Source organism: Simochromis diagramma, unplaced genomic scaffold (assembly GCF_900408965.1).
Source record: "Simochromis diagramma unplaced genomic scaffold, fSimDia1.1 OVJJ01000457.1, whole genome shotgun sequence".
Lineage (NCBI taxonomy): Eukaryota > Metazoa > Chordata > Actinopteri > Cichliformes > Cichlidae > Simochromis > Simochromis diagramma.
In genome coordinates, this window is record NW_024387277.1 from 988,393 (window position 1) to 1,001,584 (window position 13,192).

General features: G+C 42.9%; 1 long non-coding RNA gene across 1 annotated transcript; it reads left to right on the forward strand.

Annotated features, from left to right (window-relative positions):
* Positions 1-4,579: 4,579 nt before the first annotated feature.
* On the forward strand, positions 4,580-9,549 carry LOC120715729. The gene is made up of 3 exons (XR_005691725.1): positions 4,580-4,600; positions 5,508-5,657; positions 6,492-9,549. It is a non-coding gene; the product is annotated as an uncharacterized LOC120715729 (long non-coding RNA).
* The last annotated feature ends 3,643 nt before the right edge of the window (positions 9,550-13,192 follow it).

Consider the following 13,192-nt stretch of genomic DNA (forward strand, 5'->3'; position numbering starts at 1 on the left):
CTGCTGTGAGAGCCGGGCACTACATTTAGGTGTTGGAGGTTCTTTCGGGCGCCACACAGAGGAAGAAACTAGCAGTGATGTGTCATCACAGCGGGGGACAGGCACTGGTTGGCTGCTGATGGGTACAGGCACTGGTTTTTCATTGGCCGGTTGAGGTTCTGAAGGCATGTCATTGGCTAAAGCAGAGGAAGTTTGTTTGTTTCCTCCTTGGTTGTCACCCTTATGCTGATCTTTTTCAGTTTCTGCATAGGTGCTTTGTGTGTCACTTGTAGCCTCGCACACACCCGTCACACACCATACAACCACCTTATCCTCTTGCCCCTCATCGCCCTCTCTTGGTGTTGAAGAAGAGCTGAGCTCACCGACTTGCTCATCAGATTGTTTTGGATTTACAATCAGTTGGCCATTATTCTGCACCTTATCAACTTGCAATTCATCCCCTTCTTCCAAATCTGTGATTGTCACATCATCTTGATGAAGACCGACATGTCTGTTTTCGCTATGACTTGTGAGGGTGTCGCCACTGCCAAACACTTTTAGCTCAGGAACCAACGTGCATTTGTCTAAAACCACCACCATGTTTCCTGTAGCAGTGGTGCTCTGCTGAAAGCTCTTTTCAGTGCAGTCAGTCTGCTGAGTTAAAACCAGTTCAACATCTTTTGGTTTGCTTGTTGTAAGTGTTGCATGGCTGCTTAAACCCATGCCAGGTTGATCACTGCTGCTTTTGTTGTTGTGTTCAGATTGCTGGTTTGAGTCAGAGGTAGGTTTGACTGGTTCAAGGTTCAAGGTTCAAGGTTCTTTATTTGTCACATGCATAGTTATACAAGTATAACACACAGTGAAATGTAGCCTGACACGCTCCTCGACATGTGCAAAAATTGGGGGGGTGGGGGGGGGGGTGTAGAGGAAGAACATTATATATATATATATATACACATATAGTATATACACTGGGTGAATGTGCAGTAGTAGCAGCAAGCAGGTGAATTCTGTATATTAATATGAATAGACATCTGACTATTTTACAGGATAGACAATATAAACATATTTAAAATTAAAGGAATTGAAATGTACATTGTGCCTTGGTTTAGAGTGTCTGGAAGAGAGTCCTGTCTCAGTCAATTATAGATGATGTGAGAGGGCGGGTGTGTGTGTTTAGGGCCCGGATGGCTTGGGGATAGAAGCTCCTCTTGAGTCTCTCTGTCCTTGCCCGGAAGATGCGGAACCTTCTACCAGATTGCAGAAGTTGGAACAGTTTTGTTGCCAGGATGGGACGGGTCCTTCAGTATCTGCGCTGCTCTAGTCCGGCATCTCCTGGTGTAGGTGTCCTGAAGCGGGGGGAGAGCAATCCTGCAGCAGCGTTCTGCTGTACGGATCACTCTCTGGAGAGCTTTTTGGTCCTTCACACAGCTGTTCCCAAACCACGATGTCATGTTCTGTGTGAGGATGCTCTCCACAGCGCCTGTATAGAAAATCCTGAGGATCTTTGGAGAGACCCTGAACTTCCTCAGTTGTAGTAGGTGATACGGCGCTGCCTAGCCTTTTTGGTCTGGACCTGAATGTGGGCAGCCCATGTCAGGTCTGAGGAGATGTGGACACCAAGATACTTGAAGGACTGCACCCTCTCCACTGGAGCTCCATTGATGATGATGGGCTTGTAGTCTCTGTGCTGACCCCTTCTGAAGTCCACCACCAGCTCCTTGGTCTTGCTGACGTTCAGCTGGAGGTGGTTGTCCTGGCACCACGATGCCAGATTCTTCACTTCATCCATGTAGGCCGTCTCATCGTTGTTGGAGATGGCACCCAACACCACTGTGTCGTCAGCAAACTTCACAATGGTGTTGGAGCCATGGGTGGCCACACAGTCTGAAGTGTAGAGGGAGTAGAGCAGTGGCGAGAGGACACATCCCTGAGGTGCTCCTGTGTTGATGGTGATGCTGTTGGAGAAGCACCTGCCCACCCTCACCACCTGAGTTCTGCCAGTGAGGAAGTCCAACACCCACTCACACAGACGGCTGTTAAGTCCCAGATCCCTCAGCTTTGTGAACAGTCTGCAGGGCACTATTGTGTTAAACGCTGAACTGTAATCAACAAACAGCATTCTCACATAGTTCATTTGCAGGATTAGTGGCATTTGCACACGTCTGGGTAGCATTTTGGCTGAGGTAAGTGGCAGTTGCATGGTTTTTGTTTTTTGGACTCCTTTTGGAAGGTGATGAGGAGTTTTGTGGTGCCGTCTGGGTGGACACTGGGAATCCTGGACTTGAGGGAGATGGAAAACTGCTCCCTTTGCCTCTTTGCTGAATGTTTTTGCGATCAGTCGCCTTTTCCAGGAAAGTGCTTAGTTCCTGCTCAGCAGCAATAGATGGTGAGCAGGATGGAGACTTTCGGGAACGACGTAAGCTCACAGCACGTCCCAGAGGACTGTGGGAGTTGTTCACTGGTGAGCGAGGGTGGGACCTAGGGGTCAGGAGCTCCATCAACAGTCCGGCCTCGTCATGCCGCGACAAAGCAGTGGACATGTCAAGTTCACTGTGGCAGCGCAGCCCAAAGACTCCATCCACCTATAACGGGAACAGTGAGTGGATCATCGTTAGACATCTTTGATTGACTTTGTTTTACAGTGTCTGCGTACGTCACCCTACCTTTTCTCCTCCAGCCCAGGAGTGCCTCTTCTTCTCCTCCAGCTCTTGTATCCGCTGACGACGAGCTGCCTCCTTCGCCTCCCTCTCCATGTTCTCCTTCAAAAAGAAAAAGAGAAGTTATTTTCCTGATGCGCGTGACTCTTCTGGTCCTCCATAGCCTACAGATATTATGCATGTTGAAAAAAAAAATTCAGATCCTGATGCACAAATCAAAGCAAACAAAACAAAACAAAAAAATAAAACAAACTGTGAACCCTTGGGCCTTAAATACAGCTTCTTCTCTTATGCCTGATTTATGGTCTGGTATTTGTGTCTCTGTCAACAGCTCATCGTGAGAGAAGGGTTTGGGAATTGAAACTACTCAGAGGCAATGGACACACACTTGAGCCAAAAAGCCAACAATGGTGAAATTGTTGGCAATCACACGAAACGGAAGGTTTAGAAACTAATATGTTTCACTGTAAATCAGAAGTGTTATGAAATATGGGATGAAGACTAATGTATCAGTTGAAGTATACCAACAGTTTTAACCACATCTACTGGATCTTGTGTGGATTGTTGTACAGCTCGTGTAGTGGATTTGCATTCATAGTTGTACCTTGACAGCATTTGTGAACCTGGAGCAGAAGGTGTGGAAGATGCTGAAACAGTCGTCCAGCCTGAAAGTGTCTCTGTCCTCGCAGAAAAAGTCGATCAGCTCGCTGCCTTCCCTCTTTAGCTGTTGCCGACTGCCGCGGAGTGAGCAGAGAGATGATGTGGCATGCTGCTGGTTTCTTTTCAGTCCTTCATTTGATACTTAAATTACACCAGACACAAAATGAATGAAACCAAAGCAGAAATGAGGCTACATGGAGGGGGCGGTGTTCACTCAGATTCTGTAGAGATGTAATAAAATGATGGGAAGGAGTATAATAAATTAATCCCCACCAAACAGGTTGATGGAGAAATGTAGTGGTGTATGTGGACAACTGTAGTATTTAATATGTGAATAATATGAAGTGATGTCTGACCTGGCTGCAGCCTGGATGTGACTCAGCTTGAGAGGAAACTCCAAGAGCTTCTCATCTTTTTTATGGGCTTCCTATAGAAAAACAAAAAAACAAAACATGAGACCCCCTCTTTCCAGCTACCTCCTCTTGCTCATTTTGGTGGTACAGAGGTGCTCTCAATCCACATAAAGAGACCCATTCTCTGCCCCAGGGTCCCCTTCTGGTAGACATTGCATGAAATCACCTTAAAGACATCATCTCACCAGCATGTTTAGGCCTTCTACCAGTAGGACTTGCCTGCAGCTCTATTCTGAGCCCCTCCTGAACTACTGAGCATCTCACTCTCTGAAGCTGAACCAACAACTTGTCAGAATAAACTAATTTCCACCTGTTGTATCTGCAATTTTATTCTGAGGGTTCGAATTTATATCAACTAGTTTCTCAACAGCTTCCCCTTCAGCTTCAGGTCTCTCTTCACCACTCAAACCATTAAGACGTGGATCTGCTAATTTTCATTGTAACCACTTCACACTGTGCTTCAAACTCCTACTGTCTCAAGAGCTGATTTCATTAATAGATTAATCAAAAAAAAGGATTGTATGATGTGCAAAAAGGAGAGACGTGCTTCTGAGACCACCAGATCTGAAAGAGTCTGTACAAAACCAGCAGTGGTGGAGTCCACCACTCTCCAGGAATAAGTATGACTTATTGACTGTAATGTGAACCAAGCTCTGGTTGCAGTTGTCCAGGTACCAAGTAGCCTGTAACAATGGCAAACACCCAAAGCAACACCAGGATGACAACCACATCATAACAGTGCTTAAGGGTTAACTGCAGTTTTCCAAAAAAGAAACGGGAATGTTGTGAAGGAGTTAAATTGTTGGACCTGTATGTGCAGCGTGGAGCGGCCATTTTCTCCATGCAAGGGATAAGCTGCGAGATCGTCTGTGTGCTCCAGTATTGCAAGTGAGCTGAGATTTCTGTGGAATACAGAGGCCACTGCCGTCTTTTTGTGTTTTGTATTTCATTTCATTTCTTTTATTCCTCGTATTGTAGTGGCGCATCTTTGTTTAATAGGTTATTCTGTTACTTTGCCACGTTACCTCTCGTGCTGTAGATGTTCAGTACAAGTCCATATGGCCGCTGTTTGACAAAAGTGAAGGTCAAAGGACATTTTTTTGGTTTGTTCAGTCGTCATTGACAATAAAACTGCACATTTAGAACCCCAGTAATTGTGTCCTGCGTGGCTAACCATTTCCCAGGCTACATTAAGGTCTGAGGCAGAAAGTGAACCTGAGCTGTGGTCAGACTCGTGAGAAATAAAACAAACCACAGGGTGTTTGTTGCTACGAGTTCTGAGGATACTTTCATGCAAAGTCTGTGACGGCCTGTTTAGTCTTTTATGGTTGGTTTAACGAGTTGTGGATTTCACAGCGTTTGCTTTTCATCTGTTAAGCTCACATGTGCGGGCAATTCGAGCCACATGGATTTAGCCAGAAAGTACAGCTAAAGGGAATGTGAGTGGTTTCAAGGGTTTTTGGTGACTGGATGAAAAATTGGACTCGCTGCCAGTGGTACTGAACTTTATTTTCAGGGACTGTAAATGTCCATGTAATTTATCTCTTTTTTTCTGTTTGGAAATCTGTCCAGCAGTAAATATTTTAAGCAGCAAATATTTTAGAGCCAAAGAAGGAGGAAATGATTCAAAATGAGAATTTACAACTCAGTGAAATCAGGTGTTATATTAAGATGCACATGCTGACGTGCATATAAGAAAGGATGCATAAAGTGATACCGCTGAGAAGAAAGGCTGCTCATGTAGAGACAACTGGTTGAGGTCAAGGGTCACGGTGTAATGATGCGTACTTTTCAGGTCCCAACAAGCACCAGTCGGCGGTGACGTGCCTGCAGTTCTGTCGTGGCTTGGTCCTGTCCAGCTCTGACGATGGGACGGTCAAACTGTGGGACCTGCGGACCGGAGCTTGGCTGCGGGACGTGGTGGCGCTGCAGAGCCGAGGATCAGGTGAGGAGTTCGCGCCACCTTAGGTCGCTAGGGAAAAATGTATTTTTCTGGCTGTTACTGAGTCAATTCATTTGCAAAGAGGTATGTGGTGCTTGCTTTTCTGTTTTTTTTTTTTGCTTGAAGACTGCTGTGATTGCCATTCACTGAATTGTAGTGAAAGTTTGAAAATGCACAAACTGCAAACACAGGGGTTTCTTTCACTTTGAAGGCAGTCAGTCACTTTTTCCATCCTGCACAGCTGGAAACGTGCATGACAGCACAACGTTTAATTTGTAAGCAAGCAGCCTGTATCCCATTCGCACTGCACGTATCACAATTTCACTCGTGATTGGTGAGTGGTTTGTGTTTGCGGCGCCTTCCATGCAGATTACAGGTTACCGTGGCGGTCTGCTAGAAACTAAATCAGTCACAGTGTGGTGTTCGGTGTAGCTCATACACCTCTTTGGAACCACTTTCACCCAATCTTGTCAGAAAGTACACGTTTCTATAGCAACCCGTGTTTCCCAGTCCAAAAAATACACAAATTAAAAATGAATAAATTCTCAACTTCATCATCATATAAAATGATACAAAGAAGATATTTTTAGTAACTGACTCAATTATATATTATGTGGTTTTTTGTAGTGTCAACATTTTAATGTAGAACTAACAAACAGATTAAATACATTCACATTTCAGTAGAAAAGACACTAAATGAACAGTAATGGTGCAGGTAGATGCAGTATTCACTCTGTTATTAAATATTAAGAATAAATATATAAGTACCTGAACTTTATTTATGTCCTCACCTGTTATCACATGTCTGTGGCTGAACCAATCACGTCTTTGATCCAGGTGGAGTCGTGTGGCGAATCAGAGCGTCCGACACTCGCCTGGTGTGCGCCGCCGGCAGCAGAAACGGCACTGAGGAGACCAAACTTCTCGTGCTGGACTTTGACCTGGACGAAAAGAAGAAAGAGACGGACTGAGGAGGAAGTGACATCATCAAACGCGGTTAAAGCCCAGATTTTGTTTTTTGTTTTTTTTAAAGGATTTGGGGGTCGGCTATTTTATTTCATTTTTTTTAAAAAGAAAAGTAACAGAAACTCATAACACTTTGACTTTTTTGACCAAAGTCCTGACTGGATCCGACTCTTCTCGTCAGTCAAACTGATAGATGTGAATGTTATACAGCTCGTCCCTGATTGGCTGGCAGAGGCGGGTGGATGAACCCAGTGTGGATAATTCAAACAGTGTGACTGATAAATCCACAAGGACAAAAAACATGGATGTAAATGGACAAACAAGTGCATTTATTTCAATCAAAATGGCCCAGAGAGGACGGCTTGTAAGAGAAGTGTTGGATTTCTTGAATGTATCCAATGAGAGGAAGAACGAGGGCAAACAATTTGTTTTTGTTTGTTTGTTTGTTTGTTTTTCTGCTGAACCAACAAGGAGGTCAAAGATGCTGTTTAACCAATGCAAATGTACCAAATCTTGGCAGCTGGAGAGACACGGGCAACTTTTAGAGGCAACAGCGATGAGCGATGTCACAGCATATAAACCAAACCTCACATTTAGTCAGTATTTTTTTTAAACCATCACATTGTTTCACATTTATTCTCAGCAGCTGAGCCAAATTCTTCATCTCTGTTGCCTCTAAACAGCGTGTTTTGATCCTGCGGTAGAGTTACATGCTTGGTGCTTGGAATTTGTTGGAAACGGTGAAATTCGGGAATTAAAGCTTCTTTTCCCATCATTAAAAAGAGGGAAGACTAAACCCTCGAAACATGTTGGCCACAGGCAGAGCCTCACATCTGCAATGGTTGTAACACTGGAAACTTTGTCAAGCTTTACAGAAACATTATTTTTAAAGAGAGAAAGGCGATTACTCTGGTTTACTGCACGCTAAATCACTCGCAGACGCACATGTCCAAATGATTTATGCCGCAGTTTTACTTGTAGTGCAACAACTTTCTGCCAAAAACCTAAACATTTTCAAATGTTGGCACCGGCTGCTGCTCAGCTCTGGCATTAGCCTGTTTCTGTTGAGACACTGAAGTATTAAAGTGGGGAAAGCACAGGAGTTAACAGTTCAAAAGGTGCCTGACTTCCATTTAGCGCCTTCAGTTTCAGGGTTGTGGTTATTTACTCGCCGTCAGGGCTGGAGGGGGTGGGGGCTGCACACACGAGCTTTTGTAAGTACGGAGTTATTGTTGCTGTTAAACTCATTCTGTGTGTGAGAGAGGCCTTTTTTCTGCTCAGTATTAATGAGAGTGTCTTGAATGTTTTAAAAGCTTAGGCTTCGGTCACGCAGGCTTAGAGAGCAGTTGTTGATACTATGGAAACCTCTGGTTGCTAGGGGAAATTGCATATTCCCCTGACCGGTTGCTAAGTGATTGCTGACTGCTGCTAGGTACTATTTTATTATATGTATCATTTTTCTTCCTTCTGCACACCTGTCATTCATTCAGGTGTGCAGAGGTTATGAACCACTTACCTGTTGTGAAATTGATCACGACGGCTGAGCTGCACCACCTTGTGACTGTGTTGCTAGCAAATTGTTGTGGTCACCCGTAGTTCGCTTGGAAGTTGCCAACTTGTCTGCAAACACTAGCCAACTGCTCCCCAACACAAAACAGAAAATTTGCTTCTTACTACGTACATTTCAAAAGGTTCAACTTTTATTTTGAAGGTGAACTATCTCTGTTTCCAGTTTGTGTTGTGCTTCTCAGTTTAACAGCTGCATAGTTGGCGATGTTTGCAGACAAGGCGACGCCTTCCTTGCAAACTACAGGCAGTTGCTAGAAACTACTCTCCAACGAGTCTGGGAATACACATTTTTCCATAGCGACCAGTAGTTGCCACGGAATCGCACACCACTCTCTAAGACCTGAATGACTGGGGCCTCTCCCGCCTTTACACATAGCTGCTAACATTAGCATTAACACAGTTTTTAAAATAAAGAAGAGAAAAGTGAAAACGACCCTTGAACACTTCACATGACCTCGGTGAACATTTTCTGCCTCCATGGATAAAATATTTTTATACCTAAGTAATTATGTGCTTTTACTTTGAGTCATATTACCGACATAAAATAAAACCTGTTTTGTTTCTCATTAGAGAAGCAAAGCAGGTTTTAAAGAGCCACATTTATGCTCTGAGTCTGCGCTCCACATTATGTTTTCCAGCCACCTTTTGATGTCTTTCTATGATTTATCAGATGATCAGCATTAAGTCTGATCAGTGGATTGTGTATATTTTTTAGGACATTTTTCCACCCTGTATTTTGTATCATTTTTCCCTCTCACCTTCTTGTGCAGGACTAAGCTGATTGATGAGGAGATGTTTAGCAGCCTAGTGTTAGCTACAGTTTTTGTTGTTAAACTTTCCTCAGACTGTGTGTTTATGTAAAGTGCACAAAAACTCTTTCACGTGCATCGACTTTATTGTTATTAGTTTGTACTTTTGTCACGACTTCACATTAGAAACTTGCATTGCACTACATTATATGTTCCATTACTTTTTTTAAGTTGTTTTTTCCCCACCCCCTGCCGCAGCACATGGGGTCACTCCGCATGTTTTTCTAAGCTTGTGAAATATTTAGAAAAATAAGATAAATAATTAAAAACAATTCCTCTTTACCGATATTAATCCGATAAGCTGCTGTTGCCAGGCAACAACCCACGAGCAAGTTGCTCTATTGTTCATTTCCCCTGACAACAGGTGATACGTTTCAGGCAGGAGAGTTACCTTTTTGCAGGTGTGAGGCTCTCTGACGATGTAATCATGTAAAATAATGTAAATACAAAGAGGATGTACATATTCAGCTTTTTATAAGAACACAGCAGAGAAAATATTGTCGAGGATGGAGGGATGACTCAGAATCGATAAAGATGAGTTTTATAAAGTGCTGACTGCTTGTCTTTTGTGTTTTAAACATTGCTTTTGAAATGTGATGGGAGTTTTCTGCTGCTTTTCTTACAGCTCCTCTGACTTTTATTATGAAAAACTCAAACCAAAGTGACCCAGAAGAATTTGTAACTCAGTTTTATGGTAGTTGGATTTCACTCTTGATGCACACCTGTGTTGTATTAACACTGCAGGTTATGTGTCTGCAATTTACAGATGTCCTCTAAACGTTTCACCTGCAGCTGATCATAAAGAGGAGAGCACCAAATGTCCAAACATGAGTGAGCTGAAGGTGTCTGCCACTGAAACCAAATAATTAAAAAAAAAAAAAAAACACTTTAAATGAGGCTGTGGTCAGAGTTTTAGTTAAGCACTTAGTAGTACTTCCTAAATACACGGGGAAACCCACTGATGTTGATGAATGTCCTCACAAAGACGGCCAAATGCCGTGTACACAGAGCTGCTTTGAGGTAAACTCTGGTTTACCAAAGTAAAAGAATGGCTCATACGACCTCAATGAAGCCGTCACTTGAAATTTACAGGTGAGCTGAATGCTGACAAGCACACATCGTTCTCTTCCTTCCTTCCTTGGTCATTTTAATGTTTGTTTACTGCAAACGCTCATATTCAACAAGAGGAAAAGAAACTGGCTAGAAGGGGGACAAGGAGAGGAGGAAGAGAAGGAAATGAGGAAGGAAAAGATGGGGGAGGAGGGATGGAGGAAGGTAGGAAGGTAAAAGATGGGAGAGGGAAAAGGAAGGAAAAATGGGAGAGGAGGGAAAAAGGAAGGAAAAGATGAAAGAAGAGAGTAAAAGGAAAAATATGAGAAAGGAAGGAGAAGAGACTGACAGATGGAAGTGAACGTAAAGCCACGTTGAACTTGGAAATGTAGCGAGCTCTAACGTCAGCTTGAGGTTTTTCGGACCAACTTCACTGGTACGAGACTGAATCTGATCTCCGTGGAGGAATGTAGAAACTGCACTTCATTAAAGCAGCGGAAACCCAGACTTTAATGAGTCGAGTTTATTTTAGCAGCGTCTTGGAGTAGACTCTACTACACTCAGAATCCGTTTAAAGGAAGCTTATTTATTCTCAACCAGGATGAGACGAACTCTGACTTTGAATCTCTGTCTTCCCACACATCTCCTGTCTGAGCCTCGCACCGAGCTTTCTGCTTCAGTATGTGGGAGTTTGTAGGAGAGCAGATAATATTATGCAACCAGAACTGGCTGCAACACCCCGTACGAGGAAAACTGAAGCATGTAGGTGTTTTTTTTCCCTTTTCTCTGAGCTTCATTGATAAAACTAATGAATTAAATCTAAGCTGTGCAGCAGGTCCGTGCTGCTGCTCATCAGTGCTCTGCACATGTGGATGGTTCTCTTCCTGCCTAATGCTCCGACATGAAAGAGTCAGATTTTATGGGCTTTCTATTTTTACAACCTGCTGGAAATGAAAGGTGCAGCGTGAAAGTGTGTGTAGAGTTTGATGTGTGTTTGTAGTAGCCTGATAACGTACCGCCAGCCGACACGACAACAGGCAGACGACTGCAAAATCCCAAACAAAGAGAGCAAAAACAGCTGAAGAGTGAAAAAAATGAACCAGAAAGACCAAAGATGGGAAAGAAGAAAAGACGAAGGAAATGAAGGGAAGAAAGTGGCAGAGGGGAAGAGGAAACAGAAGAGGCAGAAATGGAAGGAATGAAAACATTGATTAGGATACAAAAGAAAGATGAAGGAAAGAAAAACAATTCAAAGAGGATAAACAAATGAAATATAGGGAAGGACAAGTGAGGAAGGAAATAAAGCAAAGAGAAAAACACATGAAGACAAGCTAAGTAAATGAAGGTGGAAGCAGGAATGATGGAAACACCGAAGACAAAGGAAAGTGGAATAAGATGAAGAAACAAAAGTACATTAATGTGAAGGATAAAAAGAAACAAAAGAGGAAAGAAGAAAAATAAAGTAAATAAGGACAAAGAGGTTATAAAACAGAATAGGATGCAAAGTAAGGAAAAGGTAAATAAAAGAAAGCAAATGAAAAGCTGTGGAGGCTTCAGCTGAGACTGAAGAAGTCATCTATCCATCTTCTGCTTATCCACTCTGGAGTCAGAACACCAGCCCAACATAGTGCTATCATTTGTATCCAGATAATTAAAGTAACTAATTAATCGCCTTAAGACTGAATTCTGTGATATTTACATGACAAATTAAAGTTGGAGATCTACTAAAAGACAGAGTTAAACTCAGACTCCATCCTATGATTTAATGATTTATATTACAGGGGCCTGTTTTTCCACCAAACAAAATGTCTCAAAAAGCATTTTGATCATTTATCTTAGTAAAATAGGCTCAGTTTGTCCCCAGTATACCTTTTTGCTTTCTTCTGACCACCACTCATGACGGCCTTCATGTGGGCTGGAATTTTCTCCACGACCCAGACTGACTGCTTTTTCTCTTCAAATATTTATCTATTGCTATTACGTGCTGTGTTCTCACAGCATGACTATTATGTAATATCTTCTTCTGTTTGACAACCAACTTAATTAGAGCAGGTGGTTGTACCTCCCTCTAGTGGAAGAGAAAGTAATTGTTCTGCCTGTTACTCACTGCGGTCACTTGGAGTACTAATCAGGTGAAACCAGATAATCTTCTACGGCACACCTATGTGCCACGGCACCGTTTTTGGGAAGCACTGGGTTAGTGTTAGGATAAGCATCTAGGGAAGGATATGAAAACATGACTGTGTGTGTGTGTGTGTGTGTGTGTGTGTGTGTGTGTGTGTGTGTGTGTGTGTGTGTGTGTGTGTGTGTGTGTGTGTGTGTAACCCATATTTTATTTTTGTAGCTTGCACTGAGGGCTGATTGATTATGTATGTTCTGCCTGCAGCACTGCGGTGTGTTTGTTGACCTTCTTGTAAGCGACACACACAGGGAAGCACGAACTGTAGCACGTTATAGGTGAATAACACCAGCGCAGTCTCTAATGCAGCTCAGGCAGCTTTGCAACTCAGCGCCATCACTGTTGTGAGGTGTTCCTGTTATTTTGTCCACCCCATCCTCATATAAAAATAGAGAGAGAGAGGATGGCATTTGTGCTTTCAGTGAGATGAAACAATAATAGCTTACAGACATGAACACACACGTGCATCTATGCTTGTGGACCTTCTGTGACATGATGCGTAATCCACACAGCTGTGAAGGTAAGTCATACCTTAAGAAAACAGTGATTTGAGGTTAAGGGGATTCCTCTGAAGTGGTGCAAAAGTGTGAAACAAGTCAGAAAGAAGTTGTTTAATGTTTGTGTACATGGACATGTCTGGGGATAAATGTGTGCTCACCACCTCAATGAACTCAAGCAACAAGGAGCAAAAGTCCTTACTGATGCGAGACCAGTGAAGTCATACAGGAAACAATTACTTCAACTTATTTGTGTGTTTGTTTGCTGTTTTGAAACTGTAAGTAAAGAGTGGAAGGTGGATCTAGCTGAGAATCTGCACGTTTTCTGAGCAATGTCTTGTGATTGACATGTCATTAGCTAAAAACTATAAACTAGTTACCACTCTTTCCTGATGCCTGAGTGTAATATACAAAGAGAACCTAATATTTTGTTCAATATGACAACAAACCATTGAGCGGTGAAGAGAT